The sequence below is a fragment of the Nelumbo nucifera genome, chromosome 2 (genome assembly GCF_055504915.1).
Source record: "Nelumbo nucifera cultivar China Antique chromosome 2, China Antique-T2T, whole genome shotgun sequence".
Taxonomy (NCBI): Eukaryota; Viridiplantae; Streptophyta; class Magnoliopsida; order Proteales; family Nelumbonaceae; genus Nelumbo; species Nelumbo nucifera.
The window spans coordinates 98016392-98035327 of NC_142650.1; the positions used below are offsets into that span (position 1 = coordinate 98016392).

An 18936-nucleotide genomic window follows, 5' to 3' on the forward strand; every position below is an offset into this window, starting at 1 on the left:
TCAACTTCTCTGATCTCAGTTGAAGAAGACAGCAAGGTAAAGAAGAAATAACTAGTTCGATCTTCTCTCAAACCCAGCAGAACTGCTCTGATACCATATTAGCAGAAGAAAAGAGAAGAAATAAGGAAGAAGAAGAAGAAGAAGAGAGAGAGAGAGAGAGAAAGGAGAAGAGAAGAGAAAGGTTTAGAGAGTTCTAATCTGTCTGGCAACGCCAGCTTATGTTATTATATATAGGGCCACCATAAATAAAAGGGAAAAGACCCTTATGACCCTAACTACGCAGAATACAATCATAAATATAAAGAAAAACATTCCAACAGCACTCCCTCTTTGTTTTCGAATTGAACATATACAACACTTTGTTTGCTTTTCACCCTCAACTGGTACCAACTGGGATTTCGGGTTTAGAAGAAGCCCGAGGGACCATAAGTTTAATTAGATTGCTTCTCTACTAAAAGTTCTCGACTCCTTGCTAGACCTCTCTTCCTCAGATAATCAGGTGTGGAACCCAAACCCCAAAGGCTCCTCTTCACTTGTGCTTCTTTTTTCTCCTCTTTGTGTTTAGATTCTACGACTCCAGCTTTCCCTCTAGGGAAGTGTGGGTTAATCCTCTCCCCCCCAAGGTGCTCTTTGCTAGGAAGTTTTTAGTGGAAAGTTAAATACCATGGACACTCTATAGAGAACAAGACCGCACCTCTGTCTCTTCCCGAGTTGGTGTATCTTGTGCAAAGCCAATAGTGAAAGTGGTTATCATCTTTTTGTCTCATGCCCTGTTGCTTTTTTTTTTTTTGAAGAATCAAGAAGAAAGAAAATTTATTAAAAGAAAAGGTTACATCCTATCACATTGGTTGCCTAGATGACACACCAACAACTTCAAGTACAAACTTCAATTACATGTCCAAACATTAAACTGAGAATTCAACTACATTACAAGGCTATAACTCAAGCAACTCCCAGAAATTTTCCATTAAATCAACTTTGGAGACTTGATCAAAATCTGGGAGCCCAAGGACCCACTCTGATATCAGATTGGACACTGATGCTACCAGGTATTCTATATTGTTGGCCCTATTCTCGAATACTTTTTTGTTTCTCTCCCTCCAAATAGACCAACATACTGCAAAAGGGATGCAGCTCCAAACAATACTTGCTTTCTTCTGTGTATCCCTCTATCTCAAGATTTCCTCCACTCTTATATAACAAACCACGACCTGGAGCTCCCTTTAAGTATCACGCAATTCTTAGAACTGCCTCCCAATGTGGAATTCGAGGATTCTGCATAAATTGGCTCACTACACTAACTGCAAATGAAATACCAGGCCGAGTGATGGTTAGGTAATTCAACTTACCTACCAACCTTCTATACCTTCCAGGATCTTCAAACTCCTCACCTGCATTACTACTCAACTTGACATTCAATTCCATGGGTGTTTCAGCTAGTCGAGCACCTAACAACCCTATCTCCTCTGATAGATCAAGAACATATTTCCTTTGGCACAAATTAATACCATGCTTGGAGCTCGCTACTTCTATCCCTAAGAAGTATCTTAATTTGTTAAAATCCTTTGTCTGGAAGTGATCATGCAAGTAAGTCGTCAACCTATCAATCCCTGGTCTATCACTGCCAGTGATAACAATATCATCTACATATACCACCAATAAAATCTTCCCAGCACTGGACTCATAGCTAAATACGGAATGGTCAACTTGACACTGTTTCATGCCAAATTTCTTCACCACTTCACTGAATCTGCCAAACCATGCACGGGGAGACTGTTTAAACCCATAAATAGCCTTCTTAAGTCTACATACCTTACCACCCTCCCCCTGAGAAACAAACCCTAGTGGTTGCTCCATGTACACTTCCTCAAGGAGATCACCATGTAAAAAAGCATTCTTGATGTCAAGCTGAAACAAGGACCAATCACACTAGACTTGCATTCACGGATGTCTCCCATGACTGCACAAAGAAAATGAAAGAAATTCTACCACTAGTCTGTCACTCCACTTCACTAATTAGTCACCACACTACACACCAACGACTGATTACTATTAGGGTACTTACTATCATAGGTTTCAGCAACAACACTTACTGTTGTTCACCACTTTCAGCAACAACACCACTGTTTTCTTCCACTTTCAGCACCATAAACCATCACAATACACCTCACAAATAGGGAATTAGATTCTGCAACACATCACGATTTGTTCCTCACTGCTACACCCATGAAGTCTACCTATCTAAACCCCCACCAACCAGACTTGCACCGTCACTCAACTTCAAACCTGAAACCAGCCCTTTTCGAACTGCCGAGTAGAGGGTTTTCTACCAACCACACAAAACAGCAACAACTCTACCCATTGGAGGCATGAAAACCTCCGGAACAAAAAAACGATCAGTCCTTTTTAGTCTGTGAAACTGCTATCGACCAATGAGAAATCTGCAAAACCCTAGGAAGATGTGCGCTGAATATAAGAAAAAAAATGATCTGAACTGGTTATCGTGACTCTGATACCATGACAGAATTCAGGTATACAGTGTTCCTATATTTCGAAATAATAAGGAGAAGAGGAACCTCTAGAAACAGTAAAGAGAAGAGATGAGAGGAAAATAAGAGAAGAAGAGAAAATAGGTCTAGCCGAACTAGAGAACTACTCTCTCTAGTCAGCTAGGTTTTATTTATACCTTTCTAAAAAACAAATCAGAATAACTCTTGTGCCCTCACTTAAGTGAGAGACACATCAGCTAACTTAAGACCAACTTGTAATCATCCAACATATAACTTGATGTAAATTGCCTATACACTAGATATTTTCTCTCTGATTGTAATCATCCAACATACAACTTGTAATCAGCTAACAGTCAGCAAGGCCATTCTATGAGCCAAAACACTAGATATTTTCTCTCTGATTTCCAATGATGATCTATGGAGGAACTAGGGAGCAATAGAAAGGAGCTCAATGGTAAAGATCAAGCCTTTGATAGAATGGGCTCCTCCTGAATGCGGATTCATTAAACTCAATTTTGATGGCAGAAGTTTGGGGAACCCAGGGCCTTCAGGAGTAGGAGGGGTATTCCAAGCTGCAAGAGGCGGCATAGTTGCTATGTTCTTGGATCCGCTAGGTGTTGGAGACTCAACCAAAGCAGAGCTTCAAGCTGTTTTGCAAGGGGTACAATTGGCTAAGGATCTGAATGTTGACAAGTTACTTATTGAGGGGGATTCCAAGTTGGTTATTAGTTGGCCAAGGTCTCCGGAATCTGTTGTTTGGGCTTACAGGGAAGAGGTGAAGTGACTTAAATGGCTCACTTCTAACAGTGAGGATTAACGGGAAAGGAGATCAGTAAATGGGTTTAGCTGATTGTCTAGCTAAGCAAGGGGTGCACAGCGATAACCTTTTCTGGGATATATTGTAATCGTTTGGTATTTTGAGGCTGCACCTTGCGCCTCTATGAGGGAAACTTATTGCATCACTTGCTTTTGATATACATTTATAAAATTTCTTCTTTACTTATCAAAAAATAAATAAAAAAAGAATTGGGGGACGCTCTCAGCAGTTTCACCAGCATCAACCCAGAAAACGAGGATTGGCAATCTTTACAACCATTAAGACTATTGATTTGGGCCCAGTCTCCTTTTGTTTTCCGGAGCTCCATCCCACTAGAGGTAGATGGGGAAACGTTTTTGGCAAGGTTAGTGGTTGAAGGGCCTGAACATTTTGAGGTCAGTGTTAGGAAGCAGAACCCAGTGGTTTCCTCTCTCAAGGGGATGGTTGTGTCTCCGATGGTTGAACCTCTTGTGCAGAACCAACCTTCAGAGCAAGGTGGGCTAGAAACTATGGCTGGTGATGCCAGAACTCAGCCTCCACAATCTCAGCATGTGAGGTTCAGTCAGTATAGTCGCTGCCATCATCAAAGGAGACCCAAAAAGAGGTTTAACGAGGGAAGTGCAGGAGTTGCTGTGGTTGATGGTTTGACGTTGTCTTCCAAAAAGACTGGGGAACTCGCCATTGTTCCAACTACAGCAGATATCATGGCGAAAGAATTGGCACCACTCGAAGTTTCAAGTTCAATTTTAAATTTAAACCTAGCTTCCGCTAGTAACAAGTGCCAAGAAGCTACTCAAGTGGAGAAAACAATTCAAAGTTTGGATCGTGTACAGGTATGGATCCAGTTTTGGGTTTCAGTGCAAATGTGGATGTTGAAACTCTTGGGCCAAACTCTGTTCTTGGGTCCAAACCTCTTACTAGCCAGGTCGTCCCATTAAAATCCATATGGAACAGACTCAACGGGCCAAAGGAATCCATAACCCAGTTCTCTAATTATTTTTCTCAAAACCTAAAGGTCTTGGGATTCTCAAGGGGATCTTCTAAGCATGTTGGTTTTAAGATTACGTGTTGGAAGTTATCTGCAAGGGACTCAATCCTCACTTTTGAGAAATTGTTAGGTGGTGGTTCTCCCACTCCACTTTCTCCTCAACATGCTGTCGAGGATCCAGGGAGTGTGGCAACCAGAGCAGATGCAGAAAGTTTAGGCTTTCAAGAGGCTTCTTCTAGTGCAAATGGCCCCCTTCCGGTGAAGTCTGATTTAGCGGTAGGCAAGAACCATTGCTTTGGTGCTGGATCAAAAGAGCTTCAGTAAGAGAGTGACAGAGTTGTTTCTTTCACCAAGGATGGGAGTTTGGATCCTAAGTCCATTGAACAAGGGTGGAGTTAGAGATGCAGGTGGGAAGTTCCTCGGCATTACTTGTCCAGAGGGTGAGGAAAGTATGTGGGAATGGCTTAAAGCGAAAGAGCTAGGGGATCAAGAAATACGTGCACATTCAAAGAAAGGCCATGTGGAACATGGTCATGACCAAACCACTGTGAGCAATGACATTTCGAATTGGTCATTTGATAGCCTGGATTGTCTTTCAGGCTGCAGGAAAGCCAAATTTTTGTCAAAGTTATACAGTGATATGTTGGTGAAGTCTCAAAGTATCCAAGCCTCCAAGGTAGGGGTAGAGGTGGCAGAGGTAGAAATGCTGCAGTCTAAGGGCTGGTTATTTATTTTGCGGTGTAGTGTAGTGTGTGTGTGTGTGTGTGTCGCCCAGGTTCCTCTGGTGTTCCCAAGCCCGTGCTTTTTATTGGCTTTTGTGGCTGTTCTATGTATAGCCGGGGTGTGGGTGGTTGCTTCCTAACCTGGGCTTTTTTGGGTCATTTGTTTCTGTGTTTGGTGGCTCATTGGTTTATGTGGTCATCTTTGGTTGGTCTGGTACTTTGTTAGTTTGGCCTAGTAGGTTGCTCAGCCTCTTGAGCTCTTTCTTTGTACTATTTTCTTCTCTGTTATTTAATAAATCTTTACCTTACTTATTCAAAAAAAATTGTGTGTTGTGTTAGACAGAATCCTCTAATCACCTGTTTCTGAAGTGTAAGTTTGTGAGACTGATCTACTCTCATTTCTGCCAATTGTTAAATCCGTCTTGGTGCTTTCCTGGAAGTTTTACAGAGCACTTATACTCTTGGAAGTTAAGGGGCTTCAATGTGAAAGGAAGGAAGCTAAGGGTAACACTTGTGACTTACTTCAAATGAAAAGGCCCAATTGGTGTTTATCTCCGCACTGGTGCATCCTATGTAAGGAGAATGGTGAGAGCTGCTATCACTTACTGGTATCATGCCCTTTTGTATCAGAAATCTGGTGTTGGTTTTTCTCTCTCTTTGGTTGCAGGTGGTCCTCCCCTCCAACTGTGCAGAGCTTGTTCAACTCTACTTCAATGAGGGGGTTAAAAAGGAGAGGTAGAATCTTGTGGAGATGTGTAAGAGCAGCTATATGTTGGACAGTGTGGGAGGAAAGAAATCAAAGAACCTTCCATGAAAAAGAAAGAAATAAGGAAGCCATCATTGAATCAATCTCTATAAGGGGGGTTCATTGGGTTAAGACTATGGAGTTTTTTGAAGGTTATTCAGCAGGAGATATCATCAGGAACTAGAAAGAAGTGGCTTGGTCAGCTCCCTTGAAAATTACCCCTATTCCAGTTTGGGCTCCTCCAAGTACGGGGTTCACCAAATTGAACTTTGATGGCAGCAGTGAAGGAAATCTATAGTGGAGTGTTCAGGGATGAAGAAGGTCGAATTATTGCCATGTATTCGGGTCCTATTGGATGGGGAGATTCTCTGGAGCTGAAATTTTGGCAGTTTTGGAAGGGATTAAAAGATCCCAGCAGCTGAGTATCAGAAAATTGTTGGGAGATGCCAACCAGCCAGTTGGTAAGGTCTTCTGCTGGTCGTAGCAGAGACTTGGGATTGAATCCTGCCTGCACCTGGGTTAGGGGGGTTAGGGGTTGGGGAATGGGCAAATGGGCTACCCCTGTTGTGTAGCCCTTCAAAAGAAATCAAATATATAAATATATAACAGAAAATTGTTGGTGGAAGGTGACTCTAGGCTGGCTATTAATTGGCTGCAGAAGGAAGATTTCAGTTTGTGGAAGTTTTTAAATGAGAAAAAGAAAATTAAATAGTTGGCTCAAAACATGGAAATTCAGTTTCAGTGGACTAAGAGGAATGCCAATTCATTGGAAGACTCTTTGGCCAAACAAGGGGTGGGAAGAGCTAATCTTTCTTGGGCAATGTTGTAATCTGAATTCTACTTTTAGGGAGGGTTAAGAAATTTTACCCCTCCCTCCTGCTGTATCTTTCTTTTCTATTCTTATTCCTAATAAACGTTTATGTTATTGATAAAAAAAAAAAAAAAGAGATTCTCTGGCAAAGGTCTTCTTGCCCAGCTTTCTTTGAACAGTTCCGGAAAGAAGTTAGTGGCAATGTCTTTCATTTCTGTCCAGTTTAAACTCACTTGACCTCCCCATTCAATTATTAAATTACTAAATATTCCATTGCTTCTTTGAATTTTATAGCTTTGGTCAAATTATTTCTTTTTTTCTTTTAAGGAAAAGTAAAGGTTTACAAGAATTAAACCACATCCCTTGAGGATTATGCTTTAATCCTCTGGAGATCTCAATGCCTCACTTCATAACTTAGGTCTTAAAATATTGGCAAGAATATGAAACTCTCAACAACTACCAACAGATCTGAGTGTACTTATGAGTAAGACAACTAAAAGTAACATCAGAAGCAACAAATGAGAAGACGCATTAACAATGTTGAACCTATATTCCTGAAGAAAGCCAGATGATGTCAAACACTTCATGCACAGAGAAAAGATGCATACAAAAGTTTCAAGAGAAAAAATCAGTTTCAGTAATGGCACATGAGATGATGAAAAATAAAATAAGTTCCAAGGTTGATAAATACTACAGGTTAGGTTTACCAAATGTGGAGGTATTATTTAAATAGAAAAAGAGAGATTGGCAAAAACCTCACTTTCCCACATAGATTGAATAATAACTCAGTTCATTAGATAAAATTTAGGAAGGTTCTCATACTTGGCTGCACAAACAAAGAAGATACAACAACCCTTTTCCATGCAAAATCGGGGAAAATGAGACAAGAACTGCATAAAAATAACTACTGTTTTCAAAAAACATATATCCCTCTATTTATCAAAAAAAAGAAACATATATCCCTCCATGCAGATGATAGAAGCCAGGAATGAAAAATAAGCTTCCAACAGGTAGAAAGAAAGAACTATGCAGATATATTTGTATAAAGAACAAAAAATAGAATGCCAATTCCATAAACACTTGACCATCCCATTGCCCATTGAAAGTAAGGAGAAAAGAAACAGTGATTTATTGTGCTGTTCTAATTTGAAATATATTAGCATGTATATATGAAACATCTCAAAACTAGCAAACCCTAAATTATCTATTGCCAACATTAGGCCTAATGCATTTAAAAGAAAATTACCAATTCATTCTCCAAAACTGGCAAAATCTGCGTGACTAACAGGCTAAAACACAGAACATCAAAAGCCTTGAAGAACATTAAATATGCCAATGTTAACAATGTTCTAACAATAAATTAAGAAATGCGCATCCTTCTATATGAAATAATAATAGGATTGGCCCATTAGGTGAGGAACTATTAATCTTTCACTTGGAAATCTGAACCCAATTTATTAATCTTTCACTTCCCCCTCTCCTATTTATTCAAAAGCACTGAACAATATTTTATCTTAGCATGCTAAAGGTTAAACTGTTCCACAACAACCTGAGCAAAGCACCCATTTCCTCTAATTGAATAAAGAAATTACTGGCACTACAATGTGCTGAACTTTAAACGGTTCCAAAACAACCTGAGCAAAGTACCCATCTCCACAAATTGAAGAAAAGAATTGCTGGCACTACAATTGAAGTCCTTTCAGATAGTTGTGCAATACAAGAACAGTGTAAATGACTCTACGGAAAACCCACCAGCATTAACAAAATGATATTTCAGTACTTCTAAAGAACAGAAGAAAAAAGAAATTATATAACTAAATTCTGAAAATAAATCCTTGAAAAAACATGAGAAACCCCAACACAAGAGAGGCATGCTCCACTTTTTAATTAGAAAATAAAATGGGTAAACAAATAGTTTCTTACCTGAGAGAATGCGCAGTCTGAGTGAAGCTTGTGACTGTCGCTCGTTCCTTCAATCCTTTCCCAACATCCTTAGAAACTAAAATATGCTTCTACATTTGGGTCTGTTTGTGTGACGGTGAAGACATGTGTCTTGAGACAAGTCTTGGCACGTGTATAAGATCTTAGTCGCGTCTGCCGTCTGTTGAACGCGGGCTTGTCTTGCCCGGACGAGGAGGGCTCAAATAGACGAGTTCGGCTTCAGTCATGGCAAACATTCGAGCAGCCTTTATTGCCATGCATTGAGAATATCTCCATAGTTGTGTGCTTTATTTTATTGTGAGATATTCTCAATACAAGGTTGCAAAAGACTGTTAGAACGGTGTGGGCATAGGTTTGTCCTGATAGAAGCCGATCTCTAGATAGACCTATTCATGGGTCGGGTAGTTTGATGGGTCGGCCCGGCCCGGTCCGATCTAAGTCGGGTTTGGACAAGATTTTAAGCCCATGGGCTCGGGCTCAGGCCTGACTTTTTTCGGGCCAGGCTCGGGCTTTCTCAAAAAAGCTCGGCTCAAGCCCAAGCCCGATTTTATAATATATTATATTAATAAAAATATATTTTATATAATAAAAAGCATATATATAATATATTTTTCTTCTCTTTTTCCAAGTAATAATGAGACTTTCATTACTTTTTAGGTTTTGAGGTCCTTCATTATAAATAAAACAGCTTTTAATTGAATTAAAAAGGAAAAAATCTTTTTTTTCAAATTTCTAACTAGGCTCGGGCTCAAGACCTAGGCCCGATGGTCAGGCCGAGCTCGGGCTCGGGCCTGAACATATTCTGTTAATGTAGAGGCAAAGCCCGGCCCGTGTACAGGTCTAGGCTCAAATGTTGGACATCAGAAATTAGAGAATGATCAATGATTGAAGCGAAAAAAATAAAAGAAAAAGAAATTAGAGAATGAGCCCATGAGAATATCAATTAGGCCAAGTGGTATCTAATGGTGCACGGTCTGGTTGCTCCTAGCTCGATGGCAACTCAAACGTCGGTCTACTTAAATGGATGGTCGAACTGCAAGAGAACATAAGTGAATGGTCGAACTGCAAGAGAACACGATTAGAGGACCTGGGGTGGCTTACCTAGTGTGGGCACTCCGATGCTAAAGCTAGCAAAGAGTGTAGTGCGAGTTGAAGACCTTTGTAAGCAAGAGAGCTAATATTGCGCTTACCTTGTAAAGTTGGAGGTGAAGCCCTTATATAGGCGAGTTGTCTTAGGCCTCACGAAACACATACGAGATCCTCGCCCCGAGTTAGCTAGAGTCCGTTTCGCACCCGGAGATGGACTTTGCATGAACTAATAAGTCTTATCGAGTTCGTTCAATCCGGGTGGGATAAGCATAAGGCTTGCAAATGTACGACATGACCCCAGAAAAGTCGGAGACAGCTGGCTAGCTTCTAGAAGTGGGTTGCGTGGCACCTCAATAGGTCGGGTCACCACAAGCTGAGGTACCTGGCCAGCTGAGGTAGCTGGAAATGCTGAGTTGTCATCAAGTCATCAGGTTTTTCCATGTGTCCACATGCTAACAAGTCAAGCCAAATTACCCCTCATCAATTGCCCCCACTCCCGTGCTAGAGGTGCTCAACTCAATGCAGGAGTTCACGACGAGTCTAGATGAATTTGGCCCAATCTCTGATTTGGCAGAGGTCTAGTCTACGGGTCAGACCTGACTGACCCAACTGGCTTGACCTTAGGGCTAGATCGTGTCTCGGGAATGTGCGGACGTCACACGGGCTATAAACTCCGTGGATGTCAAACACGCACTCAACCAAATTCGACCTTGAAAATCGAGCAACCACCCTTTTGGGAACCATTGGATCTGATCGATATGAACCGTCCGTGATCAGCTATACCCGTTATAAATAGGGGCCTTAGGGGCCCATTTCCCCTAGTCCTGTTTGAGCTCCCGCATTTGGAGGTCACGCGTTGCCTTCAGTATCACCAGGTTGGTCTTCCATCTTCTGTCTTCAAGGTCGGTCTTCGGTCATCTTCCCTTAGGTAAGCCGCCCTTCTCTGTTCTAGTTCATTTTCCTGCCCTTGCTTTATATCATGTCGGGTGGTGGTAAGTTTAGCGAGGAAAGGGTGGAGTCCGGTCACGCGTCCATGATCGGCTATACCCGTTATAAATAGGGGCCTTAGGGGCCCATTTCCCCTAGTCCTGTTTGAGCTCTCGCATTTGGAGGTCACACGTTGCCTTCAGTGTCGCCAGGTTGGTCTTCCAACTTCTGTCTTCGAGGTCGGTCTTCGGTCTTCTTCCCTTAGGTAAGCCACCCTTCTCTGTTCTAGTTCATTTTCCTACTTTTCTTTATATCATGTCGGGTGGTGGTGAGTTTAGCAAGGAAAGGGTGGAGTCCAGTCAAGCCGAGGAGGGTACCTCAGTTCAAGACCGGTGAGGTTCTCATAAAAGGGCCTCGTCTTCCCTCTAGGCAGCCCGCCGTAGAGAACCAGACCACTTTGGTCCCTCCCATATGACCGGGGAGGAGATTAGTACCCTGGCTGCTTGGTATAAATTCCCCAACCACTATGGTTATAGTCTTCCTTTGGGCAACTTCCCCTAGGAACATGACAAGGAGGAGATGAAGGGATTAGAGATCCATCTTATGGATGGCCGAACCCTGCAGTTAGGTTGGGCAAAATTTCCAAAATTTTCTCTCCCCTCATCTAGGAATCACATTCCCTGTTTTAGAAAATCTGCATTTTCAATGATCAATCTTGAACCATAAACCAAACCAGATCTGAAACCAGAAGCAGGAGAGGGATATACCTAATACAGAGAAGCAATATCTCCCAATGGAGGTGTTCACGCCCAAGGTAGGAACCAAAGACTGCTTCCACTAAAGATGGTGCAGTGTAGAATGGAGCAGAATCAACAATGTTCTTCCAAAAGAACCGAACCCTTCACAAGAATTCGTTGGAGGCAGTGAGTACACCTTCAGATCAGCCTTTCTCCAAAGACTGATATCAAGATCCAATCTTGATCACTCCTGATAGAAACAGAAAATCGAACTGGCAGTAATGGCGGCGGCAGGAAGGATCCAGCAAGGAGAAATCAGCTCAGTCTCACAGGGTGTTCTGCTCTCTCTCTGAATTTTGAATGCGATTGATCTTCTATAGCTGCCACCCCCTTCTTTATTTATAACCTTAAAGGGATCAGCTCCTAATCCCATTAGGAGTTGCTGATCCAAATCATATTTGGATCTGAATTCCCTTTAAGAGATAAGGATAGATCCTTATCTTATCTGCAGATTTGATCAGCCCTCTCCTAATCTGATTAGGAGGTTTCCAGATCTGAATCTGCATTCATGCTTGAGCTCCCGAACTACATTCTTCCCCGCCAACGTATTGCAACCTGAAACTATTGAGCCTCCAGTGATCATGTTGATCATCCCATGGATCGGTCTCTCCAGTGCTAGTGGATCCCAAGGTGGCTGGTTGCAATCGTGCCGCCTGCTTGACTTTGGTGCATCTCTGCTCTGTTCAGCAGGTCAAGCGTCTCAATCGTCGCACTTTACGAATTGTTTGAGGTATCTGCGACGGATCAACTCCTCAATTTCATCCTTCAGGTTCCAAAAGCTTTTAGTATCAAGACTGATGTCATAGTGGAAGTGACAAAATCGGTTTGGGTTGCAGTTAACGAGATCTCCTGTCATCCTGAGCAGCCATTTGATGTACTCGGCCATCTTGATTTGCATCAAAATCTCACCATACTTTGCGTTCAGGGCGGTGTAATTGCGGGTTTGGACTGGTGGGGTTCTAGATCACCGGCCTTACCTAGAACCCCGATGTGGCGACCTGCTTTTTCTAGGCGATCAGCTTCGCCTGTTGCGAGGTGATCGACTTCTTTTTGGTGACTTGCTTCTTCACCGCTGCTGCTTTCTTCTTCGTATGACCTCTTTCTCATCCAATCCTGTCGCACCTCTATCCAAGATCCGAGAGCCCCCTCTACCTGGGTAAACTTGTCAGCTTCTATGAGGAACATCTCCATGGAAGTTCGAGGGTTCAACTCGAGCTACCAACGTAGATCAAGGTGGCGAACTCTCTTCACCGCCACAGTGAGTTGCACAGCCGGGTCAAGTTTTGGAATTTGGAGCCTCTCCAAGTTGAATCTTTTGATGTAATCCCTGAGAGGGTCATCTACTCATTGATTACATTCAAAAGGCTGGTCATTGACTTCGAACACCTCTTGCTCGTGGCAAAGTGTGTAGGGAATAGCTCTGCAAATTAGTTCCAATTTTTTATGGAGCTGGGGGTAGTCCCTAGTACCACAATCGTGTTGTACCTCTGAAAGTCGTTGAAAAGTCCATGCAAAGGTAGGCATCATCTACTCCATGGAGCTGCATCAGGGACTAAAAACTGTCGCTATGGTCGATTGAACCGATTGTCCCATCATATGTCTCCAGGTTCGGTGCCTTGAAATTCTTCGGCTGTGGAGCTGTGAGGATCTCTAGTGCTAATGGGGAGGGCCAAGTTACTGATAGTGAGGTCGGCTATGCAGCGACCGAGTTGACCTCACCTTTCTTTTCAATCTCGATCTCCACAGTGTTAGTGGGGGTGATGCTGCTCTTTCTGGTGGCACGATGTGTGCGTATGCGACGTCTCTTCTTCGACACCTCGGTTGTGCTATTCACCTCTGTATTTGCCAATGTCGCGGCCTTGGTGTTTTCCTCCACTAGGGCCTGGTTCCGATTGTTGAGATGGTAAGATGGGTCCGAAATCGGGTCTTGATTTCTCACACCGGGCTGCTGGTCACCAGGCTAGTCGTTTTGCTGACAGCGGTTCTGGTTGTTCTGACGGCTCTGCTATTGATGATGATTCTGTGGATGGTGGTGTTTCTACTGGCTATTTTGTTGAATATTCTACTACTGATGGATCACAAGTGGTTAGGGTTGGCAATGAACGTTGCAGCTGTTGAGGCTGCTACGACGTCTGCGGTTGCATGAAGGCACCGAACCTTTCTTCCCATGCCTGCATTTGGAGGTTCATGCTATGAATATATTGCATGAGCTCATAGAACTACCACACATCAATGCCTGCGGGAACTACTGATGGCTCTATCGTGGGGAGAGGGGCATTCACCTGCGACAATGTTTCATTTACTTGGGGCAGTGAGAAGGTTGGGTTCAGCATGGCTGCCACTCCAGGGAGAGTCAGGGGCACCATGAACTACCCTATTGTGATAGAGGGGACCTCTAGGTTTAGTGGGGGCTGCTCTTGCCCCCCATGACTGGTACCTCATTGTTGTTGACGTTAGTGTTGCTTGAAGAGGTCATTGAGTTTAGTAGGAGTGAAGAAAGGTGAGAACTTGGCCTTTTGTTGCTGGTTCCCACAGACGTCACCAATTGATGGTGCACAATCTGGTCACTCGTACCTAGATGGCAGCTCGGACGTCAGTCTGCTTAAGTGGATGGTCAAACTGCAAGAGAACATGATCAGAGGGCCCAAGGTGGCTTACCCGATGTGGGCACTTTGATGCTTAAGTTAGTGAAGAGTGTAGTGCTAGCTGAAGAGATTTGTATGCAAGAGAGCTAATATCGCGTGTACCTTGTAAAGTTGGAGGTGAAGCCCTTATATTGGCAAGCTGCCGTAGGCCTCACGAAACACATCTGAGATCCTCGACCCACATTACATGGAGTCCGTTTTGCACCCGAAGATGGACTTTGTGTGAACTGATAAAGCTTGCAGACGTACGGCGTGACCCCGGAAAGGTCGGAGACAACTGGCTAGCTTCTAGAAGTGGGCTGCGTGTAGGAGTGGCCATGTGCCAAGCTCTTCACGAGTTATAATTTTAATCTTTTAAATATCATATAAAAAATATTTGATATATATATATATATTTATAAAACTTTTTTTTTCTCAAATCGAGCTCGAGCTCAATGTTCTAGCTTGAACCGAGCTCGAGCTCAAGCTCAAGCCTTGTACAACCTTGGTGACTCGAGATCAAGCCACGTATTATTCGGCTCGGCTTGGCTCGAATCCACCCCTGGCTACGTGGCACCTTGGCAGGTTGGGTCACCACAAGCTGCTCGGACCTCAGTTTTGGCCGAGGTGCCCAAGGTACCCGAGCTGACCTGGCTTACTGAGGTGGCTAGAAATGTTGAGTTGTCGTCCAATCATCAGGTCGTTCCACATGTCCGCATGCTAATAGGTCGGGCCAATTTACCCCTCATTAGTATCAATTTCAACACAAACTATTTTTGGATTATTTGTTATTAGATAATTTTGTCTTAATTTTTATAACTTTTATTATATTTTATTAGTTTTATTAGTTTTAATTTCTTAAATGTGATGTATAGTCTTTATTGAGTGACATTTAAACAAGAGATATAACACATTTGTAATTGTCAAACTTGAACCTATCTATTTTAACATTATTCTTGCTTTATATATTGTCTAATAAATTAAAACGAACAAAAATATAGAAGGAATTTAGGGAATGGGAGTTACATTTTTATCAAGTTAATTAAAAAAACAATTTTAACTAAAAAATTATTTTTTCCAAGTCTATTAATAATTTTTAATGTTTTATTATGTTAACTCTTATTAATAATTTAAATTTAAATTTTTATAAATTTTACAAAATTAATTATACTAATTTTAGAACAAGTTAATGAAACTAAATTATTTAATTTATTTTAATAAATAAGCTACTTAATAAATTAATTGTGTAAAATAAGTTGATATTTTTAATTTTCTTATTTTTCAATTACTTTTTGATTTTTAATGTTTTCTCGATAAATATTACATTGAATGTATGTGTTAAAAAATTGTATTTTTAGTGAAATTTTGAACTATTTTCTTAGTTAATCAAAAATTAAGTTTCTAACTTTTTGTTATTTTTATTTTACAAAACATTTCCTTACTTTGTCATTTTTTGCCTATTAACAAAATTGTTAGTAATTATTTATGCTATCTTACCTTATTTACAAAATTGTTTGTAGTTATTTTTTAGTGAAAATTTGCCTTATTTTCTCTTTTTGCTTTCAAAATTGCATAATCAGCTTAATCTGATCAAACCATATTAATCTAATTTGCTATGAATTGGCATTTGAAGCTAGCGAGTGGACTACTTTTGGGTAATGAAATTACTTAAACAAAGAGGTAATGTAGGTCGGGTTGGGCCGACATGGCCAACTTTTGTGGGCCACCCTTGCTTTAGCATGTCATGCCTACCTAGCCAAAATCGCCTTAAAGGTTAGGCCAAACAAGGCTCATGGAATGAGCCCAAGCAGGCCCGTGCCATGTCAGACTAAGCTAGGTCTTTTTTTGTTTATTTTGTTATTTTTTCATTGTTTTGCTAAAAAAATGATAACAGACTTAGGAAAATAAAAAATAATTAACAAAATACAAAATATGCAACAAATTGAAAAGAAAATTTTAGAAGTTTTATTTCACTTGAATTTAATGAATACAAAGTAAAAATATAAATTGAAAAAATATATAATGGAATTCGAATAAAATATAAAAGTAATATATAAAATTGAAAATAAAAAATCATAGTCGTATTGACTATGGAAAAAATCACAAATAACTTTTAAATAAAATTGAAAAACAAAGTTTACAATAGTTTTAAAAATGTTGTACAATTATTGAGTATACAAGAAAATATTGACTTCAATATTTTCTTCAAGTTCCACCTCCTTGATCTTGATTTAGATTATCTGCTTCTCATGAAACATCAAGTAAGTGTTACACTGTCCCTTGTCTTGCAACCTATATTCAACATCTAGCCAATCCTTAAAACATATAAACATATCTCAAAGCTTTCATCATTCATGTAGTTTCTCTTATAGTCCAAAACTATAGTATTTGCACTAAAATAAGACTTCAATTGAATTGTGGATACCAAAGGGCTTAATAGATCATATGCCATGTTGGCAATAATTGGACAATTTTTTTCATACTCATTGCACTATGCTAAAATATCAAAATTATTTAATTCATTAAAATTGACGGGATCTATTAATTATTAAAACTAGCCTGTAAATAAAAATTAAGTTCAATAAAAGAACTTGGTGATAAAGTGGAAACAAATTATTGACTTTTATTTATTAGCCACCAAACTCTATCTTTCCACTACTAGAACTAGTGGTTTTAGTAGTGGGAGTTGTACAAGCTTTCCTATGTCCTAATATTTGAGATTCATATACACTATACGTTTCAGATACTGAAATATTATTTTCATCTTTTTAAATTCTAATTTCACTTTTCATATTTTTATATTAAGATTCAAATAAACATCTAAGCCGTTATCTCTAATCTTAGGATCTAATATTGCAGCTAAGCAATATAGAGGATAAATGTTTTGTCAATATTTTTTAAATTTAACTTCCATTAAATTAATAATATTTTTGAAATTATAAATGATTTCTATATCTTAAAAAACATTCACTAATTATAAATTATTGATTTAATAAAATATAAAAAATTGGGTAACAAATGTTAGACAGTGTATACCCTTAGCTCCAATCAGAATGATGTACATTATGACATTTAATGTAAATGAATAAAGTACATATTTGATTCATATTATTATGGTGTGTTCCTGTGTAATACCCTTAAACTGGACACTTATGAGACTCGTGTTAGTTTAGAATCTTCATAGCCGTTGGATAGATCTGGGGAGATTTATCCTACCAAGGCTAACATTGATGTGCCGCCAAGTTTGTTGGGGTGGCTTGTCTCAGCTGCCATGGTGAGACCTGAGGTACATGCAGTGTGGGTTTTCTTCAAACTCTGAATTAGACCAGAATTCCAATATTGCCCTAGACTTTGGAGATAGATGGGCAAAACTAGAATGTTACACCTGACCCCTAGACTCGATTATGATACTGCAGTAGGTGTCAGATTGGGCTGTCTTTGATGTGCCAATCAGTGAGATCCTTAGAGGGGGTCAAAACCTGGGTATGTTGGGAAAGTCTGAGAATTCATCTACGTGGGTGATCATAGTGACAAGATCAGCCCCGTTGTCGGACAAAGTGAATGATCGGGGATGCAATTTCTCTGATGGAAACCAAAACTGCCGACAGTCGATTTCAACCGTTAAAATTTGTTTTGCAAAATATATTTATATAGAGATATACATGTGAGTAGAGAGTGCAACACTGCACCTTGCAACCGAAGGAGAGGTCATCTCTTGTCGGGCAGTGTTTGATCATTCTAGGCTGAGAGGTTAAGTGTAAGACCATTGAGAGTAATATCTGATGGGCTAATCTTGCATCTGCACACAGTCCTTGGGTTTTTATAAGGTGGCTTGACCCAGAGACCATTTAGTGTAAATGTTGGGCCCATTAAGAGCCCATGGTGATGGACTCAGGGGTTCACTATCTCCTACAGAGAATTCAACCAGGCCTTGTAGCAGAGGTTGGGCTGAACCCATGTGGCTGATGTGTAGATCAATATTTGGGTCCCACATAATACAAGAATATCCAACCAGGCAGCAATTTAGAGGTTAAGTGAGCATATAGACTTAATGGGCCTAAACCACAATTCAAACTGGCTTAATGAGATTAATTAAAGAGGGGCAGTTCTGGGATTTAGATCAATAGATAGGATAAGGGATTGTCCCTATCCACTCAGAGAGTCCAGAACCAAATAAAGATTTGGATCAGGAAACTCCTAATTAGATTACAAGGGCTGATCTTTATCTATAGATAAGATAAGGGATTATCCTTATCTCTTTAAAGAAAGTCATGATCCAAATACAAGATTTGGATTAGGAAACTCCCAATGGGATTAGGAGATTCCCTCTTTAAAGGCTATAAATAGAGGAGCAGGGAGAACCTCCAACATACAATTCAGTTCAGAGGTAACAAAGAGAAAAGAACCTGCAATTCGACTGCTCCTATTTTCTGCTCTCTCTCCTGCTCTTGCTGCCATACTAGTTCGATCTCCACTCTGGGAGTGATTAAGAAAGGGTTCTTGATATCACCTTTTGGCAGAAAAGATGATCTGAAGTCGTGCTCACTCGCCCTCCATTAGAATCTTGCTGAAGAATCAAGTTCTTGCTGAAGAGCCACCCAGCTGATTCTGCTTCATCCTGCACTGTGTCATCTTCGGTGGAAGCAGTCTTTGGATCTATCCTTGGGCGTGAACACCTTCATTGGAGGTTATTGTTACTTCATATCAGGTATAACCCTCCACTCCCTTTTGGTTTCAGATCTGGTCTGGTTTAGGTTCAAGATTGATCCTTGAAAATGCAGTTTTCTAAAACAGGGAATGTGATTCCCAAATGGGAGAGAGAGAAATTTTTGAAATTTCGCCCAACCTTCCAGCAGGGTTCAGCCATCCATATGATGGATCTCTCATCCCTTCAATAAACACCCAAAAATGTCTTAGTTGTATTATACAAAAATTTGTAAAAAGTGTTTTATACAAATTGTCATT

The 18936-nt window shown here is 40.5% G+C and overlaps 1 protein-coding gene across 2 annotated transcripts in view; it reads right to left on the reverse strand.

Moving 5' to 3' along the window:
- Positions 1-8671, reverse strand: part of LOC104606254 (uncharacterized) — a 76398-nt gene extending 67727 nt beyond the window's left edge. The window contains exon 1 of one of the 2 annotated variants that reach the window (XM_010271352.3): positions 8517-8671. The gene's annotated coding sequence lies outside the window, so the exon portion shown is untranslated. The remainder of the gene's footprint in view (positions 1-8516) is intronic. The other variant, XM_088898144.1, reaches the window with a different exon arrangement.
- Positions 8672-18936: the final 10265 nt, after the last annotated feature.